Source organism: Cherax quadricarinatus, chromosome 36 (genome assembly GCF_038502225.1).
Source record: "Cherax quadricarinatus isolate ZL_2023a chromosome 36, ASM3850222v1, whole genome shotgun sequence".
Lineage (NCBI taxonomy): Eukaryota > Metazoa > Arthropoda > Malacostraca > Decapoda > Parastacidae > Cherax > Cherax quadricarinatus.
In genome coordinates this window covers 14,356,780-14,374,279 of record NC_091327.1, presented here as the reverse complement: position 1 = coordinate 14,374,279, position 17,500 = coordinate 14,356,780, and positions in this window count along the sequence as shown.

Genomic DNA, 17,500 nt, shown 5'->3' with positions numbered 1-17,500 from the left:
TGTGGTCGGAAAGAGGCCCTGGAACTAGGCTCTATGAGGGCTAGGAATTCATGCATGTGAGTGTGGGTGTTATTTTCCAAGAGGACTGGTGCTAATACTGTCTTCCAGACATTAATTCTCCCATAGCCTTCAAAAGAATGATACAAACAGTCTTTAAGGCAGTGCTGACATGATCTTCAAATAATGACACCAAACAGAATCTACAAGAAAACAGACCTCACATAATCCTCCAGACAACTGTTCACACATGGTATTCAAGAATGGCTGGGAGGCAAAATCCAGAAAAAACGGAGAATTACAAAGATGCTCACAGCAAAGTGAAACTTTAATAGACAATATTTCGCTTTAAATTCACTTCTGATGGAAAAGCTGTCTAATAAAATCTGCCAGTTCTGTAAGTCTCTTTCCAGTACACTGGTCTTAGGTAGCTTCCATCATTTGTTGTTTCACTTGCTACTTCAGATTTATTTATGTATTTTAATCAGGAGAAAGCGATAATCCAGTAGGGGTAATGAAGCGCCTTGAGGAGTGATAGGCAGTTTTATGGACCTATAGACTCCTCTCAGTGGCATCGAGGCGCCTTCAGTAATGAGTACTCGTTCAGGGAGTCATAGAACAACCCTTAGATCCATTGCTGGCGCACTCAGCTCACACACTGAAGCCTGTTATTCGATCTCCTGTATGGGTGGAAACATTAGGACGTGTTTCCTTAAGATACCTGCAGTCCCTGTTCACCTGTCAGTAAAAATAGGAACCTTGGTGTTAGTCGACTTGTGTGGGTCGCATGCAGGGGACAAAATATACCTAATATATATTAGTATGTCATTGATGTCAGCTACCCTCTAGGACGGTCTACCTACCTGCTTCCAGGTAGGCACGTTGGTAGACCTGTACACCCTCTACATGTATACTTGTGGAAATGAAGATTATTATTATTATTATTATTATTATTATTATTATTATTATTATTATTATTATTATTATTATTTGAGGGGTTGCGAGAGTTGTCCTACTACCTTTGGCCTGCCCTGGGCTAGTCTTGCCATGTCAATCAGGGCTGCTGCTGCTGCTGGAGGCATTTTGGCCCACATATCCATCACAGCCAGGTTGTCCTGGCACTTGGCGGTCTTATTTGTCCAATTTCCTCATGACTACTTCTTCACTTGTTTCACTGACTCACAGATACTACTGTCGTATGACAAAACTATCTCGGATAATATGACAGTACTATCACATATGGTACTGTTATACGATAACATTATAATTATCTCTGGCGTTGTCAGTTGTAATATTATTATTGATTGGAATAGTTTTTAAGAACTTGGTATCCATCATAATATCAGTTCAACGAACACACTTCATCATTAAAACAACAATGTGATAAACCCGTCAGGGAGACAGATGAAATAATGAAAAACGAAGACCCGTCAAAGGTGCTACCGTCCAGCGAGGTGCTACTGTCCAGCGAGGTGCTACTGTCCAGGGAGGTGCTACCTTCCGGGGAAGTGCTACTGTCCAGGGAGGTGCTACCGTCCAGCGAGGTACTACCGTCCAGGGAGGTGCTACTGTCCAGGGAGGTGCTACCTTCCGGGGAAGTGCTACTGTCCAGGGAGGTGCTACCGTCCAGCGAGGTGCTACCGTCCAGCAAGGTGCTACCGTCCAGCGAGGTGCTACCGTCCAGCAAGGTGCTACCGTCCAGGGAGGTGCTACCGTCCGGGGAAGTGCTACTGTCCAGGGAGGTGCTACCGTCCAGCAAGGTGCTACCGTCCAGGGAGGTGCTACCGTCCGGGAAGTGCTACTGTCCAGGGAGGTGCTACCGTCCAGCGAGGTGCTACCGTCCAGCGAGGTGCTACCGTCCAGGGAAGTGCTACCGTCCGGGGAAGTGCTAGTGTCCAGGGAGGTGCTACCGTCCAGCGAGGTGCTACCGTCCGGGTAAGTGTTACTGTCCAGAGAGGTGCTACCGTCCAGTGAGGTGCTACCGTCCAGGGAGGTGCTACCGTCCGGGAAAGTGCTACCCTCCATGGAGGTGCTACCGTCCAGCGAGGTGCTACCGTCCAGCGAGGTGCTACCGTCCATGGAGGTGCTACCGTCCAGGAAGATGCTACTACCGAGTGAGGTGCTACACTCCAGGGAAGTGCTACCCTCCAGGGAGGTGCTACACTTCAGGGAGGTGCTACCCTCCAAGGAGGTGGTGCTACCCTCCAGGGAGGTGCTACCCTTCAGGGAGGTGCTACCCTCCAGGGAGGTGCTGCCCTCCAGGGAGGTGCTACCCTCCAGGGAGGTGCTACCCTCCAGGGAGGTGGTGCTACCCTCCAGGGAGGTGCAACCCTCCAGGGAGGTGCTACACTCCAGGGAGGTGCTACCCTTCAGGGAGGTGGTGCTACCCTCCAGGGAGGTGCTACCCTCCAGGGAGGTGCTACCCTCCAGGGAGGTGCTACCCTCCAGGGAGGTGCTACACTGCAGGGAGGTGCTACACTGCAGGGAGGTGCTACAGTGCAGGGCGTTGCTACACTGCAGGGAGATGCTACCCTCCAGGGAGGTGCTACCCTCCAGGAAGTTGCTACCCTCCAGGGAGGTGCTCCCCTCCAGTAAGGTGCTACCCTCCAGGAAGGTGCTACCCTCCACGAAGGTGCTACCCTCCAGGAAGGTGCTACTCTCCAGGAAGGTGCTACCCTCCAGGAAGGTGCTACCCTCCAGGGAGGTGCTACCCTCCAGGGAGGTGCTACCCTCCAGGAAGGTGCTACCCTCCAGGAAAGTGCTACCCTCCAGGGAGGTGCTACCCTCAAGGAAGATGCTACCCTCCTGGGAGGTGCTACCCTCCAGGAAGTTGCTACCCTCCAGGAAGGTGCTACCCTCCAGGAAGGTGCTACCCTCCAGGAAGGTGCTACCCGCCAGGAAGGTGCTACCCTCCAGGGAGGTGCTACCCTCCAGGAAGGTGCTACCCTCCAGGAAGGTGCTACCCTCCAGGAAGGTGCTACCCATCAGGAAGGTGCTACCCTCCAGGAAGGTGCTACCCTTCAGGAAGGTGCTACCCTCCAGGAAGGTGCTACCCTTCAGGGAGGTGCTACCCTCCAGGGAGGTGCTACCCTCCAGGGAGGTGCTACCCTCCAGGTAGGTGCTACCCTCCAGGGAGGTGCTACCCTCCAGGGAGGTGCTACCCTCCAGGGAGGTGCTACCCTCCAGGGAGGTGCTACCCTCCAGGGAGGTGCTACACTGCAGGGAGGTGCTACACTGCACTGAGGTGCTACAGTGCAGGGCGTTGCTACACTGCAGGGAGATGCTACCCTCCAGGGAGGTGCTACCCTCCAGGAAGTTGCTACCCTCCAGGGAGGTGCTCCCCTCCAGTAAGGTGCTACCCTCCAGGAAGGTGCTACCCTCCACGAAGGTGCTACCCTCCAGGAAGGTGCTACTCTCCAGGAAGGTGCTACCCTCCAGGGAGGTGCTACCCTCCAGGGAGGTGCTACCCTCCAGGGAGGTGCTACCCTCCAGGAAGGTGCTACCCTCCAGGAAAGTGCTACCCTCCAGGGAGGTGCTACCCTCAAGGAAGATGCTACCCTCCTGGGAGGTGCTACCCTCCAGGAAGTTGCTACCCTCCAGGAAGGTGCTACCCTCCAGGAAGGTGCTACCCTCCAGGAAGGTGCTACCCGCCAGGAAGGTGCTACCCTCCAGGGAGGTGCTACCCTCCAGGAAGGTGCTACCCTCCAGGAAGGTGCTACCCTCCAGGAAGGTGCTACCCATCAGGAAGGTGCTACCCTCCAGGAAGGTGCTACCCTTCAGGAAGGTGCTACCCTCCAGGAAGGTGCTACCCTTCAGGGAGGTGCTACCCTCCAGGGAGGTGCTACCCTCCAGGGAGGTGCTACCCTCCAGGGAGGTGCTACCCTCCAGGGAGGTGCTATCGTCCCATCTCAAGAAAATACAACGGAAGGCTGTAAAAATTCTCTCCTATTTATTTCAGTAACCTGAGTTATCACGCCCACGAAGTATTTTCAAACAGAAGAAAAGGTTTCCGATTATCTAATGGCCATTCTATACCATCACTATTTCTGCAATTATTTCTAATGGTTTATGTTTGGCAAGAAGCATATTAATGTGTATTATGATAGATCCAGAGCTACAGTACGGTGCTTAGAGGGGAGGGAAGGAGTGGTTTGTGCTAGTGGGTGAGGGAATGGGGGCACTTGGTAGATAGGAGGTGGTTGGTGCTAATGGGTAAGAGAAGTGGGGTTTTGGTTGCTAATGGGTGAGAGAAGGGATGGTTGGTGCTAATGGGGTGAGGGAAGGGGAGGTGTTTGGTACTAATGATGAGGGAAGGGGATGGTTTGTACTACTTAACATAAGAAAGAAGGAGCACTGCAGAAAGTTTGCTGGTCCATGCTAGGCAGGTAATGGGTAAGGGAAGTGGGGTGTTGGTTGCTGATTTGTGAGAAAATGGGTGGAGGATAACGGTTGTTAGGGGGTGAGGATAGGGTTATCGAGGATGTAGACTGAGGGTGCAAATGGCTTAGGGCAAAGGGAGCTAAGGGGTAAGAATAGTATTACCAAGGTCATGAGGATAGAGCCTATAAGGTACAAATAGGGTGATAAGGGGTGTCATCAAAGTGTGCATAAGTATGTGGATAGATGGTGCTTATGATGAGGACAGAAAAAGCAAAAGGGCTATGAATGAGTGACAATGGATGATTAAAAGGGAAGTAATGGGTGTTAAGAGGTGAGGGGAAAGGAGCGTAGGTTCTCGTGGTGTCTGCTACGCCAATCTTACCATCATAATGAATATTTATCTCTTCATTAATTATGATCGCTCGACCAGTGAAGAAGGTTTATGGCTAATTAAATTTATGTGTGTGTGTGTGTGTGTGTGTGTGTGTGTGTGTGTGTGTGTGTGTGTGTACTCACCTCGTTCACTGGAGTGAACGAGGTAATCTGGGAACGTATTCGCGTGGAAAACCTCTTTTCTGCAATTTTGCAAGCTCCTGATGATGTGCTGATTGCAACACAAAAGGCCTAGAGGTATCATACTCCCTCGTGGTTGTTTTGTATATTTGTATATATGTGTATATGTATATATATATATATATATATATATATATATATATATATATATATATAAACACTGATCTCTGGCTGAAAGAGACTCGAACCTACGAACCTTGGAACAAGGTACGCAGTGCTTTACCAATCTACCCACACTGGACTCCAGTGTGGGTAGATTGGTAAAGCACTGCCTACCTTGTTCCAAGATTCGTTGATTCGAGTCTCCTTCAGCCAGAGATCAGTGTTTGTGTATATTTCGCTTGCTCTTGTGAATTCCTTGTATATATATATATATATATATATATATATATATATATATATATATATATATATATATATATATATATATATATATATATATATATATATATATATATATATATATATATATATATATATATATATATATATATATATATAAATATATATATATATATACATATATGCAATAATTTCGCAAACAGGCGAAATTATTTACACACATTGTCTTTACTTCCACAGCAGGACTCGAACCTGCAAACTCTGTATCAGAATCCATAGTACTTCACCACCGATTCAGACTGATAGTCTGGCTCCGTGGTACATATATGTCGTGCCGAATAGGTAAAACTAGTCAATTAGCAAGAACTCATTTAAAAGTTTAAAGATATATTTTTTTTCATTTATGTTAAAGTAAAAATTAATAATTTTGTACCAAAAGAACCTTAGAAAACTTACCTAACCATATTATAACAAGCGCCGTTTATTTAAGCCTAATCCAACTAAATATATTTTAGATAAGGTTACAATAAATTTATAATAAACAAACACATTGAAATGTATTTTTTTCGATAGGTTCAGAATAATTTTTAGGAAATTATTGCATATACAATTTTCGCTTGTCTTATTCACGAAGAAGAGCGTTACTACATAAGCCAAAATAAAAAGTTTTACATATTCTGCACGACAAATATATATACATTTTCCCCTTCGTTCATCTTTCACCTGTCGTGTTTTTTCTCAACACACACACACAAACACACACACACACACACACACACACACACACACACACACACACACACACACACACACACACACACACACACACACTCACACACACACACACACACACACACACACACACACACACACACACACACACACACACACACACACACACACACACACACACACACACACACACACACACACACACACACACACACACACACACACACACACACACACTCACAGGATACCAACTCCTGACAAACAAGGTCCTGGCCAGAAGGTTCCCTAAGGTTTTATTGCCCTGTACTTAAAAACAAGTCAATTGGCTCGGGATTAGCATGGTGTGGTTCCTGTGAGGTGCTGGTGGGTTCTCTCTCTCTCTCTCTCTCTCTCTCTCTCTCTCTCTCTCTCTCTCTCTCTCTCTCTCTCTCTCTCTCTCTCTCTCTCTCTCTCTCTCTCTCTCTCTCTCTCTGTCTCTCTCTCTCTCTGTCTCTCTCTCTCTCTCTCTCTCTCTCTCTTTCTCTCTCTCTCTCTCTCTCTCTCTCTCTCTCTCTCTCTCTCTCTCTCTCCCTCTCTCGCTCTCTCTCTCTCTCTCTCTCTCTCTCTCTCTCTCTCTCTCTCTCTCTCTCTCTCTCTCTCTCTCTCTCTCTCTTTTACACAGGGTTTGACAAGGTTAGGTTGAGGATCCCTAGCTTTATTGACAAGCTATTTACAGGTTAAGGATTCATAACTTTATTGACAAGATAAGAGCTGTTACCTACATCAGCTCATTTGAAAGCATTTTTATTGTTATGAGACATACAAGAAGGGAACAGGATGAAGTTGGAGCCATCTGTGGGCCAGCATTTTCATTTGATCAACTGACATTATCTCGTTGACATCATTATGCTGTATGAATGTGTTCCATACTCGAGTCGTCCTGGGTATATATGATCTCAGATGGAGTGATGTTCTGGAGAAGGATACAGCCAGAGTGAAGTTGCTGCTTTCTGCCCGTCTTGTGGCATAAAAGCTTGTTTCACGCTGTCCTCGAAGTGGATCCAAGTGTGGTACTTTGGCAATATTGGCCTTGTACATAACAGTAAGGCCACTCACATCTCTCCTGTGTTGAAGGCTCTGCTGAAATGACAGGTCTATCCAGGATGGGTCCAAGCGAGAGATGAGACGTCTTGCTCTGTTCTCTACTCTGTCAAGCAGTCGCAGTTGAGAGGGAGGTCAGGCAAACCAAGAAAGTGGAGCACACTCAAGGTGTGAGCGTACTTGTGCCTCCTACAGAATCTTGCAACCCCTACTGTCAAGCAGATGCGAGATACGGCGAAGCGCTGTAAGCTTCCTGGCTGCCTTGTTTGCAAGATTTACAACATGGTTCTTCATGGTTAGTTTGGAGTCAAATTTCACCCCAAGGATATCAACTTCTTCTCCAGGTGCCAACACCCTCCCATTCATCCTTACTACTGCACCAGCATTACCATCATGGTGCCTAGAGACCATCATCATGTGCATTTTCTCAGATGCAAATGTTACTTGCCATCTATTTCCCCAAGCTGATATAGCTCTTAGCTGGTGATTGATGTAGCTTAGAGCAGCTGGCATTTCCTCTCTTGGATAAGTGAATGTCAGTGTACAGTCGTCTGCATATGCATGGGATTCAGGGATGAGAAGAAGAAGATCGTTGAAGTAGTTATTCCATAACAATGGTCCCAGCACGCTTCCTTGTGGAACACTTGCAACAATAGGATGTCTTGCTGATTCCGTTCCATTGAGAACTACACTTAGAGATCTACCATGAAGGTAATCATTGAGGAGACATAGCGTAGAGCCTGCAATTCCCAGTGCTTGAAGTTTTGCTAAGAGGCCCTGGTGCCACACCCGGTCGAAAGCACCAGCAATGTCCAGTGCTACCACACAGCTGACTTTGGATTCATCCAGTGACTGGTGCCACTTAGTGGAGAGGTTTAACAACAGATCAGCAGCAGAGTAACCTTTCCTGAAGCCATATTGACGATCACAAAGTAGTGAGTGGTAGTCAAAAAACCTCTGTCATTTGTCTTGAGATTATTGTCTCAAGGATCTTACCAGTGATTGACAGGAGTGACACTGGTCTGTAGTTGCTGATTTCTGTTCTGCTCTTCTTTTTGTGAACAGGGACTACATTTGCCTCTTTCCACAGAGAGGGCCATTTACACTGTACTAGGCAGTGCTGAAAGATGCGAGTTAGAGGTGCTGCTAGCTGGTCTGCACATCTCAGCAATCTTGGGCTCAACTTGTCTGGGCCCACAGCCTTTTCTTGGGCAAGCGATTTAAGAAGGAAATGCACCTCCTCCTGCCTTATTGTCACCACTGACAGTTTTGACACAGTTATTGAAGCTAGCCAAGGAGGGTCCCTTGCTGGATCAGGAACTTGCATTTTGGTAGCAAAGTGTTCGGCAAAGAGGTCCACCTTCTCTTGACTACTAGTAGAGGTGGTCCCATCCTGTCGATTTAGAGGTGGAATGAGTTCATCAGGCAGATAACCTTGTCTGTCCTTGACCAGGGACCACCACGTTTTGGAGCCTACCCTACCTGATGCTAGCTTTCTTTTTGTGTCCACCATCCATTTAGCAATGGCCCACTTTTGAACGTCACCCATATGCCTACAGGCTTGCCTGTGTACGTTCCTGTTATAGGTGGTGGGATGTCTCTTTCTCTCTCTCTCTCTCTCTCTCTCTCTCTCTCTGTTTTACACAGGGTTTGACAAGGTTATGTTAAAGATCCCTAGATTTATTGACAAGCTATTTACAGGTTAAGGATTCCTAACTTTATTTACAAGCTAAGAGCTGTTACCTACATCAGCTCATTTGAAAGCATTTTTATTGTTATGAAACATACAAATAGGGAACAGGATGAAGTTAGAGCCATCTGTGGGCTAGCATTTTCATTTGATCAACTGACTTTATCTCGTTGACATCATAATGCTGTACGAATGTGTTCCATACCCGAATCATCCTGGGGATAAATGATTTCAGATGAAGTGATGCTCTGGAGAAAGCTACAGCCAGAGTGAAGTTGCTGCTTTCTGCGAGTCTTGTGTTATAGAAGCTTGTTTCATGCTGTCCTCGAAGTGGATCCAAATGTGGTACTTTTACAATCTTAGCCTTTTACATAACAGTAAGGCCACCCACATCCCTCCTGTGTTGAAGGCTCTGCTGAAGTGACAGATCTAGCCAGGATTGGCTAACCTGGAGTTTACCTGGAGAGAGTTCCGGGGGTCAACGCCCCCGCGGCCCGGTCTGTGACCAGGCGAGAGATGAAACGTCTTGCTCTGTTCTCTACTCTGTCAAGCAGTTGCATTTGAGAGGGGTTGGGGGTAGGCAAACCAAGAAAGTGGAGCATACTCGAGGTGTGAGCGTACTTGTGCCTCATACAGAATCTTGCAACCCCTACTGTCAAGCAGATGCGAGATACGGCGAAGTGCTTTAAGGTTCATGGCTGCCTTGTTTGCAAGCTTTACAACATGGTTCTTCATGGTCAGTTTGGAATCAAATATCACCCCAAGGATATCAACTTCTTTCCCAGGTGCCAACATCCTCTCATTCATCCTTACTACTGCACCGGCATTACCATCATGGTGCCTAGAGACCATCATCATTTGTTTTCTCAGGTGCAAATGTTACTTGCCATCTATTTCCCTTAGCTGATATAGCTTTTAGCTGGTAATTGATACAGCTTAGAGCAGCTGGCATTTCTTGGATAAGTGAATGTCAGTGTACAGTCGTCTGCTTATGCATGGGATTCTGGGATGAGATGAAGAAGGTCATTGAAGTAGAGTCTACTTCAATGACCTTCTTCATCTCATCCCAGAATGTCTACTTAGTAGACATTCCATAACAATAAGATGTCTTGCTGATTTCATTCCATTGAGAACTACCGTTAGAGATCTACCATGAAGGTAGTCACTGAGGAGATATAGCATAGAGCCTGCAATTCCCAGAGCTTGCAGTTTTGCTATGAGGCCCTGGTGCCACACACGATCGAAAGCTCCAGCAATGTCCAGTGCTACCATTCAGCTGACTTTGGATTCATCCAGTGACTGGTGCCACTTAGTGGAGAGGTTTTACAACAGATCAGCAGCAGAGTAACCTTTCCTGAAGCCATATTGACGGTCACAAAGTAGTGAGTGGTAGTAAAAAAAAACCGGTCATTTGTCTTGAGATTATTGTCTCAAGGATCTCTCCCTCCCTTCCTCCCTATCTCTCTCTCTCTCTCTCTCTCTTTCTCTCACTCTCTCTCTCTCTCTCTCTCTCTCTCTCTCTCTCTCTCTCTCACTCTCTCTCTCTCTCTCTCACTCTCTCTCTCTCTCCCTCCCTCTCTCTTTTTTTTTTTTTTTTACACAGGGTTTGACAAGGTTAAGGATCCCTAGCTTAATTGACAAGTTATTTACAGGTTAAGGATTCATAACTTTATTGGCAAGCTAAGAGCTGTTACCTACATCAGCTCATTTGAAAGCATTTTTATTGTTATGAGACATGCAAGTAGGGAACAGGATGAAGTTGGAGCCATCTGTGGGCCAGCTTTTTCATGTGATCAAGTGACTTTATCTCGTTGACATCATTATGCTATACGAATGTGTTCCATACTCGAGTCATCCTGGGTATATATGATCTCAGATGGAGTGATGTCCTGGAGAAGGGTACAGCCAGAGTGAAGTTGCTGCTTTCTGCCCGTCTTGTGGCATAAAAGCTTGTTTCACGCTGTCCTCGAAGTGGATCATAGTGTGGTACTTTGACAATATTGGCATTGTACATAACAGTAAGGCCACCCACATCCCTCCTATGTTGAAGGCTCTGCTGAAATGACAGATCTATCCAGGATGGGTCCAGGCGTGAGATGAGACGTCTTGCTCTGTTCTCTACTCTGTCAAGCAGTCGCAGATGAGAGGAGGGGGGGGGGGCAGGCAAACCAAGAAAGTGGAGCATACTCAAGGTGTGAGCGTACTTGTGCCTCGTACAGAATGTTGCAACCCCTACTATCAAGCAGATGCGAGATACGGCGAAGTGCTGTAAGCTTCCTGGCTGCCTTGTTTGCAAGATTTACAACATGGTTCTTCATGGTTAGTTTGGAGCCATATTTCACCCCAAGGATATCAACTTCTTCTCCAGGTGCCAACACCCTCCCATTCATCCTTACTACTGCATCAGCATTACCATCATGGTGCCTAGAGACGATCATCATTTGCGTTTTCTCAGCTGCAAATGTTACTTACCATCTATTTCTCTCTCTCTCTCTCTCTCTCTCTCTCTCTCTCTCTCTCTCTCTCTCTCTCTCTCTCTCTCTCTCCATTATTGTTGGAGTTTAATACTGACAGATGTCATTGCTATCATTAAATCAAAGTCATTCACAACACTACCACCCTTTACATCACCATTTCCTACACTCCTTCATATTAACACCACTGCATGAAAGAAGGATATTGAAGAGTTCTGGTCCCCTAACACTTATTAAGTTCTCAGTGTACTCATCGTTACTCTGCTTTTCATCGGAGGTATCCCGCACTCACATCACTACCCACTTGTCAACTAACCAACGCTCACCAACAATGTCGCCCATCCCTCCGTAGCTACCACTATCAGAGAAATTCCTGTGCTCCTGAATATGGAACAGGCCATCGTGAGAGATGATAGTCCTCAAATAATTAAAATCCCAGCTTTGCTGGAACGATACCCTTGAAGTTCTTGAAGATGATAAATCTTTAATAGCATTCCCAAATCTCTCATCGCAGTTTGACAGACTGCGAATCTTCAACACTCTCCCGTCATGCATAAGCTCTCACCAACAATTTCCTAACTGTCTTCTAGAGGAAACTCGAGAGATTCCTCTGAATAGTTTCTGATCAAGCAGCTTGTGGCGCTAAGAACTTGATAGATCAGTCCAGCAACAGGAGGCCTTTTCTGGGACCGAGCAGCGGAGGTGGTGATCTCCAGAAGCGACATCAGGAATAAGACAGGGAACCATAACAAACTTGTGTTCCCACTATGTAGCTATCCAATTGAACAGAGGAACAACACACTGTGAATGTATCTACTCTTCCTAAATAAATAAAAATAAAAAGACCTCCGCTACTCAGAACATCCCCCACCCACACCACCACCAAGTAGGTAGACCATTCCACCTCCCGACCAGGAAGACCAGCCACCCACCCTCACACACTGCGGCTGAGGCCACTAAACTCTGGGACCATACCCAGGCCTCTGAGGCACCATAAACTGTTAGGTTGGTTGGTGTTGCTCCCATGTACAGTTTTGTCTTCTATGTTCTCTCCACGCTTGTGTGTGTGTGTGTGTGTTTTTTTATTTTGCTTGCCTGTATACTTATTTATTTGTTGCTCTGCGGATCTATCTATCTGTCCATCTATCTGCCTACCTACTTACCTACCTACCTCTTACAGATAAGAAAAGAATGTGTTTTGCCAAGTACTCACCTAGTTGAGGTTGCGGGGGTCGAGTCCGAGCTCCTCTGTGTGTGTGTGTGTGAGAGAGAGAGAGAGAGAGAGAGAGAGAGAGAGTGAGTCTAACAATTACTAAACAAGCGAAGTTATTTGCAAACATTATCTCTCAGTCCCAGCTCTGAGGAGCTGGATGAGATTTTCGCCTTATAATCGGTGATACACACGTAACAACATGTACCGTATATGCCACCTTTGTATCAACAATGTATCTCTTAAATCTTCTGTGCCATATTATGTAATAAAATATTCCTATTGGTAAAAAAAAATAGTTTAAAAGATGGGATGGTAGGGGAAGTGGAATATTCAAATGGCTTCAGGAAGAAATCCAAATATTCTTCCTTGAAACCTTTATCCACTTCTCCGAGGGCTATAAGTCCCACAATTTACACCAAGGTGGACCCCATCCTATATATATATATATATATATATATATATATATATATATATATATATATATATATATATATATATATATATATATATATATACTGTAGAGTGCATGTTTCGAATCCTGCTCTTGGCTGAGAGATAATGTTTGTAAATAACTTCGCTTGTTTAGTAATTGTTAGACTCTCTCTCTCTTTCTTTCTCTCCCTCTCTTTCTCTCCCTGTCTCTCTCCCTCTCTCTCCCTCTCTCTCTCTCTCTCTCTCTCTCTCTCTCTCTCTCTCTCTTACACGCACACACACTCTTGGAAAAACATTCTTTTCTTATTTGCTCCTGGGATTCCAGCGTTCACGGTTCATCATGTTTGCTACTATCACTCCTAAAGCCGAGGTGATCAACATATTTCAACCCAGCAAGTTGCATAGATGAATGACAAGCAGCTTTTTATATATTTTATTGCCAAATTCTAGAAACACCAACCTGACAAAGCACGATTCGCTTCACGGTTGACAGAGTTGAGTAAGTAATCTTGGTTGATAGTGGTGAACTGGAAGTGGCATTCATAGCAAGAGCAGTGCAATAGATAGCCTGATTGATGATAGGAACTGAAAAGTGGAGTTGATGATATGATTGCTGATGTGTAATGGTAAGTGCCCTAGGTGGTGCGATTAGTGGCAATGAATTGATAGCTACATTGATAAGAGTATCAGAATACAAGACTGACACCGGAGTAGACTTACCGCCTTATGAAAGCCTGCTCACACCCAACCGTTCCCTCTCATATATCTTTCCTGTCTATTTTTTTCAAAACTACCCACGTTATTAGCTCCAATGATACTATGCAGCAGTTTGTTTCACCTTGATGATTATTGTACATAAATTCCTCCAGTTCCCCATGTTGCCATATATATTAATTAGTCTCTTCTTTGAATCTATATAATCTACATATTATCCAATACTGCAAATACTTGAATGTCATGTATGTACTGGGTAAGAACGACCCATTGTGAAGCTGTGTTGAGACGCAATGAACGTTTTATCCTGATACGTATCTGATTCACTCAGGGTGTAAACCAAGCCCAGAATTGCTGGCGCATTTCCAGCTCTCATTTATGTTTCTTTTATAGGTCGGCTCATGAAATTATGCATGACTGACTCCATGAACTCTCCAGTCCGTGTCTCTGATCCTATATTTGTGACTGCAATCTCACAAGCTCAGAAACTTAACTTTAGTCTACACAAACATTGTTCTGTCTCTTCTGTAATGTTTATTTTTGTACTTGTTATTATCCTCATACATCTTCTATCACCGGGTGACTGACTATATTACTGTCTCTTGTTTCAAACCCCAGTTATGAAAGTTTCTCTGACATAGCGTATAAAGTCTACATTGCTCACACTTTCCAATCCTGAATCATCACAGGTTCCTGATTATCACTGCCACACCTACCCTAACCTAAGCTTTACTAACTTAATTTAACTTTAAATAAAGAAAAACACGATTTGGAGAAATATAAGAAAAGCTTAAAAATTGGTCTTGAGCAAATTGCCACTGATTATAAAATGAGAATGTCGACAATGGCTGGGTCAGGTGACTGACGAGTTCTAAGTGTAAAGGAACATGACTCTTCAGCGTCTAGGGTTCATGTTTAAGGGGGGATCACCAGCAAACTGATAGGAGTTTTGAAGAGGATGCTCAATAGACTCCTCATAACAGTTCCTGATCAACTGGGTTGTGGTGTAAACAGTGGACACTAACAGCTTGATTGATGAGGCCAGCAAGCAGGCGATCTGGTCTGGGACCGGGCCGCGGGGGTAATTATCTCCAAGTAAACTCCAGATCCCAGTATTGTCTTGATAAAAGTGGTATAAGGTGACCCGGCCTCTCACCAGCCAAACTGTTTGTATATATACTTGTGTATTGTACAAATAATATATATATATAAATATATATATATATATATATATATATATATATATATATATATATATATATATATATATATATATATATATATATATATTATTATTATTATTATCACACTGGCCGATTCCCACCAAGGCAGGGTGGCCCGAAAAAGAAAAACTTTCACCATCATTCACTCCATCACTGTCTTGCCAGAAGGGTGCTTTACACTACAGTTTTTAAACTGCAACATTAACACCCCTCCTTCAGAGTGCAGGCACTGTACTTCCCATCTCCAGGACTCAAGTCTGGCCTGCCGGTTTCCCTGAACCCCTTCATAAATGTTACTTTGCTCACACTCCAACAGCACGTCAAGTATTAAAAACCATTTATCTCCATTCACTCCTATCAAACACGCTCACGCATGCTTGCTGGAAGTCCAAGCCCCTCGCACACAAAACCTCCTTTACCCCCTCCCTCCAACCTTTCCTAGGCCGACCCCTACCCCGCCTTCCTTCCACTACAGACTGATACACTCTTGAAGTCACCGTTTCGCTCCATTCTCTCCACATGTCCGAACCACCTCAACAACCCTTCCTCAGCCCTCTGGACAACAGTTTTGGTAATCCCGCACCTCCTCCTAACTTCCAAACTACGAATTCTCTGCATTATATTCACACCAGAGAATTCGTAGTTTGGAAGTTAGGAGGAGGTGCGGGATTACCAAAACTGTTGTCCAGAGGGCTGAGGAAGGGTTGTTGAGGTGGTTCGGACACCCTGGTTCGGCAGGGTGGCCCGAAAAAGAAAAACTTTTACCATCATTCACTCCATATATGATATATATATATATATATATATATATATATATATATATATATATATATATATATATATATTATATATATATATACAAAAAATATAGGGAAGTACCACCTCTATAGCTGGAATGGGGACCCTCATCCTCAGAGAAGACAATGAACGTACCTCAGGGAAAACTCAAGGTTCTCTCCGGAGCTGTTTGAATATTTTCTTCTCCTACTACCCCCTATATATCTTATATTCCATGTGAACATTTATTAATAAACAGAATACATTTACAGAAGAAACAAACATGAATACAATGGCACAATATATCAAAGATCATGAATTTCCTCCAGCTCCTCCGAGGCTGGATGCGAGCCAAGTATGCAACAAGCATTTCCCTTCTGGATGGCTACGCTGAGGCGCTGGAACATGAAAGCGGCTGCCCTTGGGTCCCTGGTGGTGTCGATGAGTCTGGAACCCAATTCTTTAAGGAAACGTGTGGCATTTCCCCCCCATGATCCCCATGATATATATATATATATATATATATATATATATATATATATATATATATATATATATATATATATATATATATATATATATATATATATATATATATATATATATATATATATATATATATATATATATATATGCATAATTATTCCATGATCTAGTTCATATAAATTCATACAGGTACTCGTACATACATTCCTATTTATAAATGACAAAAAATAAATGGCCCTCCCTTCTGAATCTATTAGAAGTCATTGGTAGGTGTTCAAGATGGCATCGCACCACCTTAATCATGACTATACATCAGAGGCCGGTGTATGTAGATTGCTTTTGCCGCACAATTTGATGGAGAGATTGCATTCGGATTAGCCTCGATAAATCACACCCAGTGGTATATCATCTCTCCCCACCACGCGGCAGTTACACACTGACCTGCCTACCCAGGCAACCTGCTACCTCAGCTCTGAGAGAAGGGTGTAGCTTTGTACCTCAGCGCTGAGAGAAGGGTGGAGCTTTGTACCGCAGCCATATAGCTGGCTACTAGGCCTGCTGCAGATCTTCCTCCATTCTTATGTTGATGTTGCTGCCTCAGTGCTGAGAGAAAGGTAGAATTGTTACATCAGCATTGAAAGATAAATGTAAGTTGCTACGTCGGTGCTGAGAGAAGTGAGGTTTCCTACCTCAGTGGTGTGAGAGCTCTGCCATCTCAGCACTGAGAGTAATATGGAGCTTCTAACTTCACAGCTGAGAAAGTGAGAAATTTGCTACCCCCATACATTGACAGAGGTGAGTTTGCTGCCTCATTTCTGAGGGAATGTTGTTACCTCAGCAGTCAAAGCAGTATGGGGGATGCTCTCTCAGTCATGAGTGAAGTGAGATATTTGCTACCTCGGTATCGAGAGAAGAAGCAGATTGCTACTTCAGTGCCTTAGCTTTGTTAGGTAATCGTTCCCCTCAATTAGAATCTCCTTGGTCATCAGTTGGTGCGTATCAGTGTGACATCCACTTCTTAATTACTGTTGTATTCATTGTTTATAAATGAGTGTGTTCATTATCTTTACATTATCTTGTGTTGACAATCCTCGAACATATTGTATTTAATGTACGTAGTGACTTTGTGAGGGAATGTATATAATCACACAAGTCATAACGGAGTCTACCACTTTCTTTAAAACCATACCACGGGTGGGTTTTGAACCCGCGGTCAGAGAGTCTCAAAACTCTTTGGTGAAAAGCAATGACGATGCTTACTAGCTGTAACTTATTGTACAACCCAGTAATGCAGACCTACAGAGGAAAGCCGTTGCACAACGATACAAGAATATTAACTGGTATACGAACATAATACCTGAATATTAGCCAGTATACGACAATATGC